Genomic DNA, 20,334 nt, shown 5'->3' with positions numbered 1-20,334 from the left:
GAATGGAAAAACCTACAACTTAGGTATAGGAAACTTTTTTAAAGTATCTTTTATTACTATTTTTTTTGGAGGGGGTAATTAGTTTATTTAATTTAATGGAGGCCCTGGGGATTGAACCCAGCACCTCATGCTTACTAAGCATGCGCTCCGCCACTGAGCTATACCCTACCCCCCCAAAACTTACAACTTAGGATACTCTATCCAGCAGAGTTATCATTCAGAATTGAAGGAGAATTAAAGAACTACTCAGACAAGCAAAAACTAAGAGTTCATCAATACTAAACTAACCATACAAGAGATATTAAAGTGTCTTCTCTGAGTAGAAAAGGAAAAATTACAACAAGAAGTAAGAATTTATAAGGGAGGAAAAACCCCACTAGTAAAACCAATCATATACAAAAGGCTGTGGATCAATCACTTAAATAAGTTAGCACAAAGATAAAAGACAAAAATTATAAAGTCAGTGATAACTATAATACACAGTTAAGGGATAGATATGCAGGTGTAAAATGTGATATCAAAAATACAAAACATGGGGGAGGGGAGTAAAAATATAGATCTTTTAGAATGTGTTTGAACTTAAATGACTATCAGTGTAAAACAAGCTGATATAGTTATTGGTCAACATACATGAACTCCATAGTAACCACAAATCACTACATAAAAACTAGAGAGAAAGAAACACAAACATACCATTAAAGAAAATCATCAAACTACAAGGGAAGAAATGAAAAGAACAAAACATAGAAAAACTACAAAACAACCAGAAAACGTTAACAAAATGGCAATAAGTACATACCTATCAATAATTACTTTAAATGTCAATGGACTAAATGCTTCAATCAGTCAAAAGAAGTAGAGTGGCTGAGTGGATAATAAAATATGACCCATCTGTATGCTACCTACAAGAGACACTGTTCAGTACTAAGAAACATACAGACTGAAAGTGATGGAATAAAAAGAGATTTCATGCAAATGGAAATGAAAAGAAATTGGGGGTAGCAATACACATAGCAGAAAAGTAGAATTTAAAACAAAGTCTATAACAAAAGACAAAGAAGTCACCTCAAATAAACAACCTAACCTATCACCTAATGGAAGCAGAGGAAGGAAATAATAAAGATCAGAGAGGAAATAAAGTAGAGGTAAAAATAAAAAAGATCAATGAAACCAAGAGCTGGTTTTCTGAAAAGTGAAAGAAAATTGATAAGCCTTTAGCTAGGCTCATTAAGAAAAAAAAAAGAGAGAGAGTACCCAAATAATAAGAAATGAAAGAGGAGAAATTATTATAACAGATATCACAGAAATTCAAACAATCATAAGAGAATACTATGAATAGGTATATGCCAACAAATTGGACAACATAGAAGAAATGGATATATTTCTAGAAACATACAGTTTTCCAAGAATGAATCAGGAAGAAAAAGATAATCTGAACAGAACTATCACTAGTAGTGAAATTGAACTACTATTCCAAAAACTTCTAGCAAACAAAAGTCCAGCACTTGAAGCCTTCACATGGGAATTCTGCCAAACAAATAAAGAATACCTATTCTTCTCAAACTATTCCAAAAAATGAAAGAGGACTGAACACTCCCTAATTCATTCTACTAGGCCACCATTTCCCTGGTACTAAAAACAGACAAAGACACTACTAAAAAATATTACAGTCCAATATCTCTGATAAGTATAGATGCAAAAATCCTTAACAAAATATAAGCAAACCAAATTTAACAATATATAAAAAGGATCATATAACATAATCAAGTGGGATTTATTTCAGGGATGCAAGATGGTTCAATATCTACAAATCAAGCAGTGTCATAAACCACATTAGCAAAATGAAGAATATATATCACATGATCAGCTCAATAAACATAAAAATATATTTGACAAAATTCAACATCCATTGATGATTAAAAAAAAAAAAAACTCTCATCAAAGTGGATATAGTGGATGACATCCCTCCCAAAAAAAGTGGATATAGTGGGAAAATATCTCAACATTAGAAAGGCCATTTATGACAAACACATAGCTAACATCAAACAAAATGGTGAGAAACTGAAAGCCTTTCCTCTAAAATCAGGAAACAGACAAGGATCCCACTCTTGCCACTTACGTTTAACATAGGATTAGAAGTCCTGGCCATAGCAATCAGGCAAAAAATAAATAAATAAAAGTTATCCAAATTAGGAAGGATAAAATTGTCACTATTTGCAGATGACATGATACTTAATATAGAAAACCCTAAAGTCGCCACCAAAAACTACTAGAACTATTAAATGAATTCAGTAAAATTGTAGTATAGAAGTTTAACATATAGAACATTGTTGCCTTTCTATGTGCTGATAATGAACTATCAGAGAAAGCAAGAAAATAATCTTGTTTCAAATTGCATCATAAGTCCAGCAATCTCACTCCTGGGCATATATCCAGAGAAAACTCTAATTCAAAAAGAGACACGCACCTCAATTTTCATGACAACACTGTTTATAATAGCCAAGGCATAGAAGCAACCTAGATGTCCACTGACAAATGAATGGATAAAGAAAATGTAAACACACACACACACACACACACACACACAAAATAGAATACTACTCAGCCATAAAAAGGAATGAAATAATGTCATTGGCAGCAACATGGATGGACCTAGAGATGATCATACTAAGTAACTCAGAGAAAGACAAATATATGATATCATTTATATGTGGAATCTTTAAAAATGAGCTTATTTATAAAACAGACTCACAGACATACAAAAAAAACCTTATAGTCACTAGGGGTGGGGAGAAGGGGAGGGAGGGGTAAACTGGGAATTTGGGATTGGCAGATACAAACTACTATGTATGGAATAGATAAACAACAAGTTTCTACTATATACCACAGGGAACTATATTCAATGACTTGTAGTAACTTGTAATGAAAAATAATGTTTATTTACTTATTTAAATATATAAAAACTGAATCACCATGCTGTATACCAGAAACTAATATAAACATTATAAATCAACTATACTTCAATTAAAAATGGGAGAATTAGGATAAAGTCAAACTGTAACAAGGGATAAAATACCTAGGAATAAACTTCAGCAAGGAGGTGAAAATCTACACTGTGAAAAATTACAAAACCTTGATAAAGGAAACTGAAGATGATACCAAGAAATGGAAAGATATCCCATGCTCTTGGGTTGGAAAAATTAGTATTTTAAAAATGAGTCCACATATTTAATGCAATCTATGTATTTAATGCAATCCCTATCTAAATACCCTATCTAAATATCTATTCACAGAACTGGAATAAGTAATCCTCTAACTTATATGGAGCCACAAAGGACCCCAAATAGCCAAAGCAGTCATGGGAAGAAAGAGCAAAGCTGGAGATATCACCTGCCCAAGCTTCAGACTATACTACAAAGCAGCAGTAATCAAAAATAGTGCAAGCACAAAAACAGACATATTGATAAATAGAACAGAATAAAGTCCAGCAGTAAACCCTCACAATTAATCTATAACATAGGCAGCACAAACGTACATTGAGGAAAAATAATCTCTTTAATACATGGTGCTGGGAAAACTTGATAGCTACAAGTAAAAGAATGAAATTAGAACATTTTCTCACACCATATATAAAAATAAACTCAAAATGGATTAAGGACATAAAAGAAGAGATCAATATGGTAGAGTAAGTAGATGTGAAGTTCACCTCCCCCTATGAACATATCAAAAAATATATCTACATTTGGAACAGTTTTCACTGAACACTAACTGGAAAGTGAAAGAAAGATTCCTGTATAACCTACTGAATGGGAGAAAATATTTGCAAATGATATGACTGATAAGGGATAAATATCCAAATTATATAAACAATTCATAAAACTCAACATCAAAAAACCCCAATTTAAAAATGGGCAGAAGAACTGAATAGACATTTTTCCAGAGAGGAAAAGCAAATGGTCAACAGGGACATGAAAATATGCTCAACATCACTAATCATCAAGGAAATGCAAACCAAAACCACAATGAGATAGCACCTCATACCATTCAGAATGGTTATCATCAAAAAGAACACAAGTAAAGCTTGGCAAAGGAAGATGACGGAGTAGAAGGACACTCGTAGCTCACCCTCTCCCACAAATGCACCAAGACTCACATCCACAGACCCACTCAGCCAACCAGAGCACCTGCGGAACTCCGATAGAACATCGTCCTCTTCAAAAGATAGAGACGCCAAAAATCTGGTAGGAGAAAAGGAAAAAAGAAAGAAGAAAAGGCAAAACAGGGCGGGACAGGTCCCGCAGGGAAGGAGCGGCAAAGAAGGAGTGGCACTTGTTCGCTGGGTCTCCCCTCTCCAACTGAGAGGCCAGCAGGATGGAGGGGGAGCCTCTGAGGCTTGGATCTGCATAGAGCAGCCGTTGACCGACAGAACTAAGTTAAACTGGCACAGAGGGTCCCTGTGATACCCAGCCCAAGACGCAGCCTGGCAGCTGGGGGCAGGGCCCGGCTGCCCGAGCCGGGTGGAGAATGAGGACAGCTGCACTGAGGCAGCCCTAGGGGACTGCAGGGGGCTGCATGCCATAGCTGTGGGTGCACAGGGCAGAACAACCTGGGCCCTCCATAAAACAACACGGCTGATGTGCCCTGGGGAGAAGGGTGCATACCCCCATCTCTGAAAACCCACGGAAAGTTTTCAGGTGAAGAGAGGCGGGGCTCAGGCATGGCCGCCATATCCTCTGGAGCTTAGCATCCAGGCGGGGGTGGGGGCAAAACCTGCATCCACACCTAAGGACTTAGCAGCCTCAAAGACCAGATGGAGACTTGTCTACAGCCCGAGGCAGATAGGATCCTTCTGTCCTGGCCCCTCAGAGAACTTGCTCTGCCAAGACAAACAAGGAGCTGGGTTTTGGCATAGAGTGGGGACAGGACTGTTCCTCGGTCTTCCCCGAGCCCACCTGCGGAGCACCAACCAGAGGTGGAGCGCACAGTGGCAGAGAACAGCGGAGTGACTGGCTCCGGGAGAGGGCGGGCGGCCCCCCACCTTTCAGACAGGAACACAGCACCTGACCATGGTGCTGGGAGGGGGCGCGACCCCCTCTCCTACCTGGCCAGTCTGCAACATCTGACTGTGGCATCGGGAGGGGCAGTGACCCGCCTGCCCACAGCAAAGGAGAGCTGCACCTGACCCAGTGCTGGGAGGAGACGCCATCTGCTTGCCAACAGGCACTGGGAGCAGCATAGACAAGGGCGCCAACGGAGGGCCTCTGGAAACAGCAAGCTGAGCTTCCAAAACAGGATGAAGACAGAAAGACTTCATATTAAAAGCACACAGTCTCCAGGAGAACACCAACCCCCCCCTTTTATTTTTTAAATCTGTTTTTACTTGTTCTACTTTGTATTACCCTTTTAATTTTTATTTCTTAAACAATTATATATACCCCAGTTTTAATCCCTTTTAAATTTTTTTAAATTTTTTATTATTTTTAAAAATTCTGCTTCAACTTGCTCTTCTATTATTCATTATACACTGTTTTCAAACCTTTTTTCTCCCTTCTTTTAAAATTCTTTCTCTCTCTCTCTCTCCCCCTCTCTTTTTTTTCCTAAGTTTTATTCCTACATAGGCATTAGATAGATAAACTCCTTAAGGACCACAATAGATAACTGATACTCCATAAACCACAATGCCAGAGAGGTATGAGCAAGATGAAGAAGCAGAGAAACCATTCCAAATTAAAAGAACAAGAGAAATCTCCTGAAAGAAAGATCAGTGAAATAGACATCAATAGCCTACTAGATCAAGATTTCAAAAAAGGAGTGATCAAAGTACTGAAGGAACTAAAAGAGATAGTGCTTAGAGATATAAAGTATGTCAAAAATGAAATTGAAGCTATAAAGAAGAGCCAAGTAGAATTGGTAAGCTCATTGGCTGAGATGAGGAATGATCTAAAGGTTGTGCAAAGCAGACTAGATAATGCAGAGGAACAAATTAGTGACCTAGAAGACAGGACAATAGAAAGCACCCAATCAGAACAGCTACAAGATAAACAAATAAAAACAAATGAAAATACCATAAGGGACCTATGGGATAATATAAAGCGTGCCAATCTTCACATAATAGGGGTCCCAGAAGGGGAAGAAAGATCAAAGGGGATTGAAAAGGTTTTTGAAGAAATCATGACTGAAAACTTCCCAAATTTAAAGAAGGAATCAGATATCCAAGTACAGGAAGCTCAGAGGGTCCCAAACAGGAAGAACCCAAATAGACCCACACTAAGACATATCATAATCAAGATGGCCAGAGTCAAGCATAAAGAAGTGATCCTAAAGGCAGCAAGAGAAAAGCAAAGAGTGAGTTACAAGGGAACGCCCATAAGGCTCTCAGCTGATTTCTCTACACAAACACTACAAGCCAGAAGGGAGTGGCAAGATATATTCAAAGTCCTGAATGAAAAAAAGATGCAGCCTAGGATACTTTATCCAGCAACGCTATCCTTTAGGATAGAACGAGACATAAAGAATTTCACAGACAAGAAAAAGCTACAAGAGTTTAGCAACACTAAACTCATGCTAAAAGAAATACTGAAAGGTCTACTCTAAATAGAAAAGCAGCAGGATGCTACAGAAATGAGAAACTCACAACTGGAAAGGTGATAACTCATGAATTACAAATAAAATAAACCCGAAATTATAAAAGAAGACATACAAATCACTGAGAGTGGGAGAGGGAGGCAGGAAAATATAGAATTTTTTTTCTTTTTCTTTTTTCTTTCTTTTTTAAATTTTTTGTTCTCGGTAGGATGGGTTTGAGATCATGTTACTATCACTTTAATAAAAACAGCTATACTAATGGGCTAATAGACTTACAAAAAAGGGTAACCACAAGCCAAAACCTTACAAGGGAGTCACAAAAACTAAATAAAAGCCATGATAATACAAAGGAAAATTACCAAACCACAAAAGGAAGAAGAAAGGAACAAAGAGGAAATACCAAATCAACTGCAAAGTTCAAAATGGCAATAAACACACATCTATCATTAATTACTGTAAATGTTAATGGACTAAATGCTCCAGTCAAAAGACACAGAGTGGCAGACTGGATAATAAAGTAAGAACCTTCAATATGCTGCATACAAGAGCCCCACTTTAGGGAGAAGGACACGTATAGATTGAGAATGAAAGGATGGAAAAGGATATTCCATGCAAATGGAAAAACCAGAAAATCAGGTGTTGCAGTACTAATTTCAGACAAAATAGACTTTAAAACAAAGGCCCTAAAGAAAGAAAAAGAAGGACATTTTATAATGATTAAAGGAGTGATACTAGATGAGGATATTACACTCATTAATATATATGCACCCAATATAGGAGCACCTAAGTACATAAAACAACTACTAACAGAGATAAAGGGGGATATTGATGGGAATACAATCATAGTTGGAGATTTTAACACCACATTAACATCACTAGACAGATCTTCCAGACAGAAAATAAATAAGCAACAGAAGAATTAAATAATACAATAGAAAAATTAGATTTGGTGGATACTTTCAGAGCATTACACCCCCCAAAAAATAGGATATACATTGTTTTCAAGCACACATGGAACACTTTCCAGGATTGATCATGTACTTGGGCACAAAAGAAACCTCAGCAATTTTAAGAAGACAGAAATTATCTCAAGCATCTGTACTGACCACAATGCCATGAAACTAGAAATCAACAACAGAGAAACAAAGGAGAACAAAAGGAAAGCATGGAGATTAAACAATATGTTATTAAAAAACCAATGGGTCAATGAGGAAATCAAAGCTGAAATTAAAAAATACCTTGAGACAAATGAAAATGAAAGCACAACCACACAAAATTTATGGGACACAGCAAAGGCAGTGCTAAGAGGGAAGTTTATAGTGATACAGGCCTTCCTCAAAAAATAAGAACAATCTCAAATAAACAATTTAACCCACCAGCTGAATGAACTAGAAAAAGAAGAACAAAAAACCCCAAAAGGCAGCAGAAGGAAGGAAATTATAAAGATTAGGGAGGAAATAAATAAAATACAGATTAAAAAGACCATAGAAAAAATCAATCAAACCAAAATCTGTTTTTTTGAAAAAGTAAATAAAATCGACAAACCTCTGGCCAAACTCACAAAGAAGAAAAAAGAGAGAGCACAAATTAGCAAAATAAGAAAGGATAATGGAGAAACTACAACAAATAAAATAGAAATACAGAATATCATACGAGATTATGAAAAACTATATGGAACCAAACTGGACAACCTAGAGGAGATGGACAAGTTTCTGGAAACATACTGTCCACCAAGACTGAATCAAGAAGAAACTGATGACTTGAACAAACCGATCACTAGAAATGAAATCGAAATAGCAATAAAAAACCTCCCTACAAATAAAAGTCCAGGACCAGATGGCTTCGCTGGGGAATCCTACCAAACATACAAAGAAGAACTCATACCAGTCCTTCTCAAACTCTTCTAGAAGATTGAAAAGAAGGGAGTACTCCCAAACTCATTCTATAAAGCCACCACCACCCTGATACCAAAACCAGGCAAAGACACTAACAAAAAAGAGAATTATAGGCCAATATCACTGATGAACACAGATGCCAAAATCCTCACCAAAATATTAGCAAATAGAATCCAACAGCACATAAAAAGGATTATACATCATGACCAAGTGGGGTTCATCCCAGGGACACAAGGCTGGTTCAACATACGCAAATCAATCAGTGTAATACATCACATCAACAAGAGAAAGGACAAAAAACACATGATCATCTCAATCGATGCAGAAAAAGCATTTGATAAAATTCAACACCCATTTATGATGATAAAAACTCTCACCAAAGTGGGTATAGGGGGAACATATCTCAACATAATAAAAGCTATATATGACAAACCTACAGCCAGCATAGTACTCAACAGTGGAAAACTCAAAAGCTTCCCACTAAAATCTGGGACAAGACAAGGATGCCCACTATCACCACTCCTATTCAACATAGTCTTGGAAGTCCAAGCCACAGCAATTAGACAAGAGAGAGAAATAAAAGGGATCCAAATTGGAAAAGAAGAGGTAAAAGTGTCACTATATGCTGATGACATGTTACTATATATAGAAAACCCTAAAAGGGCCGCCCAAAAACTACTAGAGCTGATTGAAGAATTCAGCAAGGTAGCAGGTTACAAGATTAACGTTCAAAAATCAGTTGCATTTCTTTACACTAACGATGAATCAACAGAAAAAGAAACTAAAGAAACAATCCCCTTTAAAATAGCACCCAAAGTAATAAAGTACCTAGGAATAAATCTAACCAAGGAGGTGAAAGAATTATACACAAAAAACTATAAACCATTGATGAAGGAAATTAAAGAAGACTTTAAAAAATGGAAAGATATCCTATGCTCTTGGATTGGAAGAATCAATATTGTTAAAATGGTCACACTGCCCAAGGCAATCTATAGATTTAATGCAATCCCTATCAAATTACCCAGGACATATTTCACAGAACTAGAACAAATCATAATAAAATTTACATAGAACCATCAAAGACCTAGAATTGCCAAAGCATTACTGAAGAGAAAGAAAGAGGCTGGAGGAATAACTCTCCCAGACTTCAGACGATACTATAGAGCTACAGTCATCAAGACAGCATGGTATTGGTACAAAAACAGACATACAGACCCATGGAACAGAATAGAGAGCCCAGAAATGAACCCAGAAACTTCTGGTCAACTAATCTTCGACAAAGGAGGCAAGAATATACAATGGAATAAAGACAGTCTCTTCAGCAAATGGTGTTGGGAAAACTGGACATCAGCATGTAAAGCAATGAATCTAGAACATTCCCTTACACCATACACAAAAATCAACTCAAAGTGGATCAAAGACTTAAACATAAGACAAGATACAATAAACCTCCTAGAGGAAAATATAGGCAAAACGTTATGTGACATACATCTCAAAAATTTTCTCCTAGAAGAAATAAAAGCAAGAATAAACAAATGGGACCTAATGAAACTTACAAGCTTCTGCACAGCAAAGGAAACCATAAGTAAAACAAAAAGACAACCTGCGGAATGGGAAAAATTTTTTGCAAGTGAAACCGACAAAGGCTTGATCTCCAGAATATATAAGCAGCTCATATGACTCAATAAGAAAAAAATAAACAACCCAATCCAAAATCGGGCCAAAGACCTAAACAACCAGTTCCCCAAGGAAGAAATACAAATGATCAATAGGCACATGAAAAATGCTCATTATCACTAATTATCAGAGAAATGCAAATGAGGTATCACCTCACACCAGTCAGAATGGCCATCATTCAAAAGTCCACTAGTGACAAATGCTGGAGAGGCTGTGGAGAAAAGGGAACCCTCCTTCACTGCTGATGGGAATGCAGTTTGGTGCAGCCACTGTGGAAAACAGTATGGAGATTCCTCAAAAGACTAGGAATAGACTTACCATATGACCCAGGAATCCCACTCCTGGGCATATATCTGGAAGGAACCCTACTTCAGGATGACACCTGCACCCCAATGTTCATAGCAGCACTATTTACAATAGCCAAGACATGGAAACAGCCTAAATGTCCATCAACAGATGACTGGATAAAGAAGAGGTGGTATATTTATACAATGGAATACTACTCAGCCATAAAAACCAACAACATAATACCATCTGCAGCAACATGGATGTTCCTGGAGAATGTCATTCTAAATGAAGTAAGCTGGAAAGAGAAAGAAAAATACCATATGAGATCGCTCATATGTGGAATCTAAAAAAAAAAAAGAAAAGAAAAAACCAAACAAAGCATAAATACAAAACAGAAACATACTCACAGACATAGAATACAAACTTGTGGTTGCCAAGGGGGCGGGGGTGGGAAGAGATAGACTAGGATTTCAAAATTGTAGAATAGATAAACAAGATTATACTGTATAGCACAGGGAAATATATACAAGATCGTATGCTAGCTCACAGAGAAAAAAATGTGACAATGAATATATATATGTTCATGTATAACTGAAAAATTGTGCTCTACACTGGAATTTGACACAACATTGTAAAATGAAAATAAATCAATAAAAAATGTTTTAAAAAAAGAACACAAGTAACAGATGTTGGGAAGGATGTACAGAAAAAAGAATCCTTGTACACTGTTGGTAGGAATGTAAATTGGTGCAGTCATTGTAGAAAACAGTAAGGAGGTTTCTCAAAAAACTGACAGTGGAACTGCCATATGATCCAGGAATTCCACTCCTGGGTATATAGATGAAAAAAAATTTGAAAAGATATATGAACCTCAATGTTTATATCAGAATTATTTATAATTGCCAAGACATGGAAACAAACTAAGTGTCCATCAACAAATGAATGGATAAGGAATATGTGATACACACACACACACACACACACACACACACGCATACTGGAATACTACTAAGCCATAAAAACAAACAATATTTTTACATTTGTAGCAACATGGATGAACTTGGAGTGAAATAAGTGAAATAAGTCAGATAGAGACTGTATCATACCGCTTATATGTGGAATCTAAAAACACAACAAACTAGTTAATATAACATAAAAGAAGCAGACTCACTGATATAGAGAACAAACTAGTATTTACCAGTGCAGGGTTGAGGATAATATATGGGTGGGGAGGTAGAAGGTACAAACTACTGCATGTAACATAGGCTCAAGGATGTATTATACAACCTGGGGAATATAGCCAATATTTTGTAATCACTGTAAATGAAAAGTAACCTTTAAACATTGTATAAAAATAAAAAATACAAATTGAATGTTGCTTGATTCAAACTGATTTTTGCTCAAATAAACTCTTAAAATTAAAAAAAAAAGATAATTCAATAGCTGAAATAAATGAATACCAGACTAAGTGACAAAGAAGAATTCACAAGTGATTTGGAAGATAAAATAATGGAACTCACCCAATCAGAACAGCAGATAGAAAGACAAATTTTAAAAAATACAAAAGCAATCTATGAGATCTTGGAATAACATTAAATGTAGCAACATGCACATTATAATGGTTCCAGAAGAAGAAGAAGAGAGAGAAGGGAATCCAAAATGTATTTCAGAAATTAAAACTGAAAATTTTCCAAACCTAAAGAAGAAAGGAAATATCCAGGTACAGGAAGCACAAACAAGATGAACCCAAACAGACCCACACCAAGACATATCATAATTAAAAAGGCAAAAGTTGAAGATAAAGAGACGATTCTAAAAGCAGCAAGAGAAAAACCAAGAGTCAGTTACAAGGGAACCCTCATGAGGTTATCAGATGATTTCTATGCATAAACTTAGCAGGCCAAGGGAGTGACATGATATATTCAAAGTACTGAAAGAGAAAAACCTGCAAGCTAGGATACTCTATCCACCAATAGAAGGAGACATAAAGAAATTTTCAGACAGACAAAAACTTTAAAAATTCATCAATACTTAACCTATCCTAAAAGAAATGTTGAACGGTCTTCTCTAAATGGAAAGAGAAGTAAGAACCTACAGGAAAGCGAAAATATCTCTAGGAAATGCAGATATATAGTAAAGATTAAAGATTTCTTAAATAAGCTAGTACCTAGATTAAAAGATAAAAAAAAAAAAAGCAATCATAACTACAATAAAACAGTTAAAGGTTAAGCATGAAGATGTAAAATATGATTTCAAAAGCCCAAAATGTGAAGGATAAAAGTAAAAAATGTAAATATTTTAGGATGTGTTTGAAGTTGAATGACTATTCTGTTTAAAATAAGTAGATATAATTATGGGTCAACATATATGAACCACATGGTAACCACAAATCAGAAATCTACAGTAGACACACAAAAATAAAAAAGAAAGGAACCAAAGCTTGCATTTAAAGAAAATCATAAAACCACAATGGTAGAAACAAAAAGAAGTAAACAGAAAAGAACTACAAAAATAACTGGAAAACAAGTAATAAATGGTAATTAGTACATACCTATCAATAATTACTTTAAATGTCAGTGTACGAAATGCTTCTATCATGAGACCTATAGGGTGAGTGATTAGATTTTTTTTAATGACCCTTCAATATGCTGCCTACAAAAGATGTACTTCAGGGCTAAGAACACACACAGACCAAAAGTCAGGGAATGGAAAAAGGTATTTCATGCAGACAGATATGACAAGAAAGTGGGAATAGCCATATTCATAACAGATGAAATAGACTTTAAAACTAGGCTATAAAAAAGACAAAGAAGGGCATTATATAGTGATAAAGGGATAAATACAAGATAAAGATATTACACTCATTAACATATATGCGTGCAATACAGGAGCACATAAATATACAAAGCAAATACTGAGACATAAATGGAAAAATTGACAATAATACAGTAATAATAAGGTACCTAAACACCCCACTAACATCAAGGGACAGATCATCCAGCAAGAAAATCAATAAGGAAACAGTGGTCTTAAATGACACAATAGACCAGTTGGACTTAATAGACATCTACAGGACATTACATTGAAAACCAGCAGAATACACATTCTTTTCAAGTGCGCATAGAAAATTCTCTGGGATAGATCATATGATAGGCCACAAAGCAAGTCTCAACAAATTTAAGAGGATAAATATACTGAAGCTTTTTTTTTCCCCAACCATAATGGTATGAAACTAAAAATCAGTTACAGGAAGAAAAAAAGGGAAAAACACAAACACATGAAAACTAAAAAATGTATTACTAAAAACATAATGTATCAATGAAGAAATCAAATAGAAATTCAGAAAAGACCACAGGACAAATGAAAACAGAATCACAACTTCCAAAAATCTATAGGACTCAGCAAAAGAAGTTCAAAAAGGGAAGTTTACAGTGACATAGGCCTACCACAAGAAACAAAAACAAAAAAAACCCTCAAATAACCAACCTAACCTACCATCTAAAAGAGAAGAACAAAGATTACAGTAAAAACAAAAGGAAGGAAATAAATATCAGAGAGGAAATAAATGAAACAGAGACTAAAACAAACAAAAAACAAACAAAAATGATGGAAAAGATCAATAAAACCAAGAGCTGGTTTTTGAAAAGAGAGAGAAAATTGATAAGCCTTTAGCTGGGCTCATTAAGAAAAAACAAAGAAAGGACCTAAATAAACAAAATAAGAAATAAAAGAGAAGAAATAACAGCTGATACCACAGAGATACAAAAAAATCATAACTGAATACTATGAATAGTTACATGCTGACAAATTGGACAGCCTAGAAGAAATGGACAAATTTTTAGAAACATGTAACCTCCCAAGACTGAATCAAAAAGAAATAGACAATTTGAACAGACTAGTCTGTAGAAATGAAGTTGATTTTGTAATTAAAATTCTCCAAGCAAACAAAAGTCCAGGACCATGTGGTCTCACAGAGGAATTCTACCAAACAAATAAAGAACTAATACCTATCCTTTTCAAATTATTCCCAAAAATTAAAGAGAAGGGAAATCCCAAATTCAATCCACAAGGCTACCATTACCCTGATACAAAAAAAGTGAAAATTATAGGCCAATATCTCTGATGAATATAAATGCAAAAATCCTTAACAAAATATTAGTAAACCTAATCCAAAAACATACAAAGAGGATCATACACCATGATCAAATTGGATTTATTCCAGGGTCACAAATATTATTCAACATTCACAAATAAATCAATGTGACACATGACATTAACAAAAGTTAGTATAAAAATCACATGATAATCTCAATAGACACTGAGATACTATTTGACAAAATTCAACGTCCATTCATGATAAAAAATTTTCACCAAAGTTGGTACTGAAGGAATATATCTCAACATAATAAAGGCAGTTTACAACAAACTCACACACCACACTCAAAGATGAAAAGTGGAAAGCCGTCCCACTAAATTTAGGAATAGGGCAAGGATGCCCACTCTGGCCACTTAATATAGTATTGGAAGTCCTAGCCACAGCAGTCAAACAATTTTAAAAAGAAATGAAAGATATCTAAGTTGAAAGAGAAGAGCTAAAACTGTCACTATTTCCAGATGACATGATAACTTACATAGAAAACTCTAAAGTTTCCACCAAGAAACTACTGGAACTAATAAATTAATTAATCAAGGTAGCAGGATACAACATTAGTATATAGAAATCTGCTGTGTTGCTAGGCGCTAACAATGAAATATCAGAAAGAGAAATTATCCTATTTTATATCTCAACAGAAAGAATAAAAGACCTAGGAATAAACTTAACCAAAGAGGCAGAAGACTTATACTCTACAAACAAGAAAACAGTGATAAAGGAAACAATATGATTCAAAGAAATAGAAAGATATGTTATGCTCTTAGAATTGAATAATTGATATTGTTAAAATGGTCATACTACCCAAAGCAATCTACAGATTTAATGTAATCCCTACTCACATACCCATGACATTTTTCAAGAACTGGAAGGAATAATCTTAAAATTAAATGGAACTAAAAAATACCCCAAATAGCCAAAGCAGTCCTCAGGAAAAAGAACAAAACTGAAGGTATAACCCTCCCACACTTCAGAGAATACTACAATGCTAAATTAATCAAAACAGTGTGGTACTGGAACAAAAAACAGATATATAGATCAATGGAACAGAACAGAGAGCCAAGAAATAAATCCACAAATCTATAGTCAATTCACCTACAGTAAAAGAAGCAAGAATATACAATGGAGAAAAGACAGTTTCTTCAACAAGTGGTGGTAGGAAAATTGGACAGCTACATGTAAAAGAGTAAGATTAGAATGTTTTCTCACACACCATATACAAAACAAACTCAAAATGGTTTAAAGACATAAATGTAAGACCTGAAACCATAAAACTAGAAGAGAACACTGGCAGGACACTCTTCAACATAAATCATAGCAATATATTTTTGAATTCATTCCTAAGGGGAAAAGATTAAAGCAAAAAAAATGGGACCTAATTAAACTTAAAAGCTTTTGCACAGCAAAGGAAACTATCAATAAAATGAAAAGACAGCCTACTGAATGAGAGAAAATATTTGCAATGATGTGACTGACAAGTGGTTAATATTCAAAATATATAAACAGCTCATATAACTCAATATCAAGAAAACAAACAACCTGACTAAAAATGTGCAGAAGACCTGAATGGACATGTTTCCAAAGAAGACATACAGATTGCCAATAGGCACATGAAAAGATGCTCAACATCACTAACCATCAGGGAAATACAAATCAAAACAGCAGTGAGATATCACCTCACACCTGTCAGAATGTTTATCATCAAAAAGACCACAAGTAAAAAATGCTGGAGAGGGCATGGAGAAAAGGGAACTCTCATGCACTGTTGGTAGGAATATAAATTGATGCAGCCACTATAGAAAACAGTATGGAGTTTCCTTAAAAAACTAAAAATAAAACTAGCATGTCACCCAGCAATTCCACTCCTGGGTATATATTCAGAATAAATAAAAACACTAATTCAAAAAGATGCCTGCAATCTGATGTTCATAACAGCAATATTTACAATAGCCACCCAAGATTTGGAAGGAACCCAAATGTACAGTCACAGACTAATGGATAATCAAGATGTGATATATACATAGAATGGAATATAACTCAGCCATATAAAAGAATGAAATTCTGCCATTTTCAGCAATATGGATGGACTTAGAGAATATTATGCTAAGGGAAATAAGTCAGACAGAGAAAGATACACTGTATGATATTACTTATATATGGAATCTAAAAAAGTTATACAAATAAATGTATATGCCAAACAGAAACAGACTCACAGATATAGGGAAAAAAACTAGTGGTTAACAAAGGGGAGAAGAAGGGGGAGGAACAAATTAGGGATATAGGATTAACAGATTCAAACTATTATGTATGAAAAAGATAAGAAACAAGGCTATATTGTATAGCAGAGGAAATTATAGTTATTACCACATAATAACCTATAATAGAGTATAATCTGCAAAAATACTGAATCACTATGCTGTATACCTGAAAATAACATAATATTGTAAATCATTTATACTTCAATTTTTAAAAAAAGACCTAAATATAAGACCTGAAACCATAAAACCTGTAGAATAAAACAGGCAGAACACTCTGACACAAGTCATACCAATCTTTTTTTGCATCTGTCTCATCAGGCAAAGGAAGCAAAAGTGAAAATAAGTAGGACTCAATTACACTAAGTGTTTTGCACAGCAAAAGAAACCATTATCAAAATGAAAGATAACCAACTGAATGGGAGAAAATATTTGCAAGTGATATGACCTATAAGGTGTAATATCAGAAATATATAAATAACTCATACAACTCAGTATCTAAAAAAAAAAAACCCAATCAAAAAATGGGCAAAAGACCTAAACTGACATTTTTCCAAAGAAGACATACACATGGCCAAGAAGCACATGATAAGATGCTCAACACTGCTAACCGTAAGGGAAATACAAATCAAAACCACAATTAGATATCACCTCACACCTGTCAGAATGGCTTTTGTCAAGAAGACCACAAATAACAAATGTTGGCAAAGACGTGGAGAAAAAGGAATCCTCACACACTGTTGTGGGAATGTAAAGTGGTACAGCCACTATGGAATATTGTATGGGGGTTCCTCAAAAACTTGAAAATAGAACTACCATATGATTCAGCAATTCCACTGCTGGGTATATAACCTCCCCCAAAGAAAACACTAATTGGAAAAGACTCGTGCACCTCAATGTTCATGGCAGCAGTATTTACGATAGCCAAGACATGGAAGCCACCCAAGTGTCCCTCCACAGATGATAGATAAAGATGTGATACACACACACACACGTGAATATTATTCAGCCAATTTTAATGAAATTTAAGAATGAACTTTTACCACTTTCAACAACGTGGTTGGCCCTGGAGGGTATTATGCTTAGTGAGTTAAGTCAGACAAAGAAAGACACTTATATGAGGAATCTAAAAAATAAAATAAATGAATACAACAACAAAACAGAAACAGACTTACAGATATAGAGAACAAATCAGTGGTTACCATGGTGGAGAGGGATCAGGGAAGGGGAAAATAGGAGTAGAGGATTAAGAATACAAACCACTATGTATAAAATACATAAGCTACCAGGATATACTGTACAACACAGGGAACATAGCCAATCTTTTATATAACTTTAAATGGTTTAGTCTATAAAAATATTAAATCACTATGTTGTACATTTGAAGCTACTATTGTAAATCAATTTATATTTCGGTTTTAAAAAACCCAACCCCGACCCCCAAAAAGCCACATTTCTTACTCTAGGACATAATTTGTGATGCTCTGTATCTATAAAGTGCTATTCTGAATCAGAACAACCTGAGGAAGGGATCAAGATGGCAGAGTGAGGAGGAGATGAAGATGGCAGAGTAAGAGGACATGGAACTCACCTCCCCCAAAAAACATGTCAAAAATACATCTGTATGAGGAAAAAATCTCACATAAAATGAATTGGAAACTGGCAGATCTTCTGTACGACCAAAGCTGCAAAATAGAAATTCGTGTAACCAAGTAGGATGGAAAAAAAGACATCACGTCTGGCACCCATGGGAGGGATTTATAAGGAAGAGAAAGTCCACACAGGTGGACTCTTCGACCTGGGGAGCCCCTTTGCCTGCTGGGAAATCTGCTAAGACAAATAGAAGAGTTGGAAAGGCTGGACTCTTCTCTTGAGAAATGCACACACACTAACTTGCTAACAATTAGGGTGGAGAGAGACTTCCACTTTCAGATGTCAAAGTCTTTGAAATTTGTGCAGGGAGTGGTTGATGGAAGAGTGAGAAAGAAATGTTAAAAATCAGTCTAGTCAAATGTAGCAGGGTAAGTGGTCCTGAATGGACTTTATGGGCTGTGGACAACAGGATCCCAGCCTGTGGACCATAAAGCACATATGACTTCTGTGACGTGAGTTTCTCTAGAGTGAGCTTTAAGGCAAGCAGTAAATTCTACAGAAGCTCAGGTTTAATAAAGTAAAGAGGTATAGGGAGCTCTGTGAAGAGGTTGAGGATTGAGTTTGGCTCTCTCTCTCTCTCTTCCTTTCTCATTAAATGAAGACTGCAGAAGTAGTAGGGGAAGTTCTATGGAGGGATGACATAGAAGAATTTGAATCAGAGTAAAGGAAGTATTGACTAGGAATGATTCAGAGTCCAGGAGATAACTGGTACTGGATCAGTCACCTTTATTTTCATATCTCCCATGCAAGTCTTCTCAATTAGCTTGGCTTAGTTGCTCTTCCTGTGTTTACTCATTAAGAAACTGAACTTACCTTTGTCAGTATGTTTATCACAGTCAGTGCTGAAATCAGATTTTTGGACCTGAAGCATCTACAAGAGAGCCCACTTTAAGAAAAAGAATAGAAAACTACAATAAGGATAAAAATGAACATTTATTTAACATGAGGAAGAAATCACAATGAATTATAAATTTTAAAAGTTTGAAAATATGATAACCATCACAAAATTTTTAAAGCCCAGTACTTATATTAACTTCCTGATACACTTCTATAATATGTTTCCCTACAGTTTTATAATTGCTTCCTCTTTAATTGCCTCTCTTATGAGAATTATTTTGTTACATTTTCTCTGGCGAGAACAGGAAGATAATTGACTATCCCTAGGATATTCAATCAAAGTTTATTCTTTATTATTTATAGTTTAGAAAAATCAGCTTTACAACTTGTTATTGGTAATACAATAAATACTACATAAATTATTGTTGAATTTCAGGAAACCTTTATCAAGTCTTTAATGTATAAACTGATATTTCAGGGCACTTTAAATTTGCTTGTGTAGTGCCTAATTTTGAACAGTGTTATATTGATGACTCTCATAAACTGCATTACTAAGCACCTCCCAGGGGTTTATGGAGGTCTGTACAGTGAGGATCCCTGAATCATTAACTTTATTAGCCTCAGATTAATCTATTTAGATTAATTGATCTATTTAGATTAATTAATCTATTTAAATTAATTAATTATTTAGATCCTATTATAGTAAGCTGATTACTTACCTATTTTTCCATAGGATCAGTGCTTTTTAGCTACTTTTTTGGCACTTAGGCTGAGACTGTGATGATGTCTATAGACACTCAGCCAAAGAAAAGGGCACATAATACATGAAATGTTGAATACAATATTATAGGTCCCTGCCACACATTTCTGTACTAAATTGATAATTTATTTAATGCTCTGTATATTTACTTTATTTCCCTAACATGTAGCACAATGTCCTGTACTTTGTATGCTCCAAACATATAAATAATTGTTTAATGAATTAAGAAAAGAA

At 35.2% G+C, this 20,334-nt stretch overlaps 1 pseudogene; it reads right to left on the bottom strand.

Annotated features, from left to right (window-relative positions):
- LOC105074752 (disintegrin and metalloproteinase domain-containing protein 21-like) overlaps nucleotides 1-20,334 on the bottom strand; it is a 51,765-nt pseudogene that overhangs the window by 30,373 nt on the left and 1,058 nt on the right.

This window comes from Camelus bactrianus, chromosome 6, assembly GCF_048773025.1.
Source record: "Camelus bactrianus isolate YW-2024 breed Bactrian camel chromosome 6, ASM4877302v1, whole genome shotgun sequence".
Taxonomy (NCBI): domain Eukaryota; kingdom Metazoa; phylum Chordata; class Mammalia; order Artiodactyla; family Camelidae; genus Camelus; species Camelus bactrianus.
This window is presented reverse-complemented; position numbering and strand designations above follow the sequence as displayed.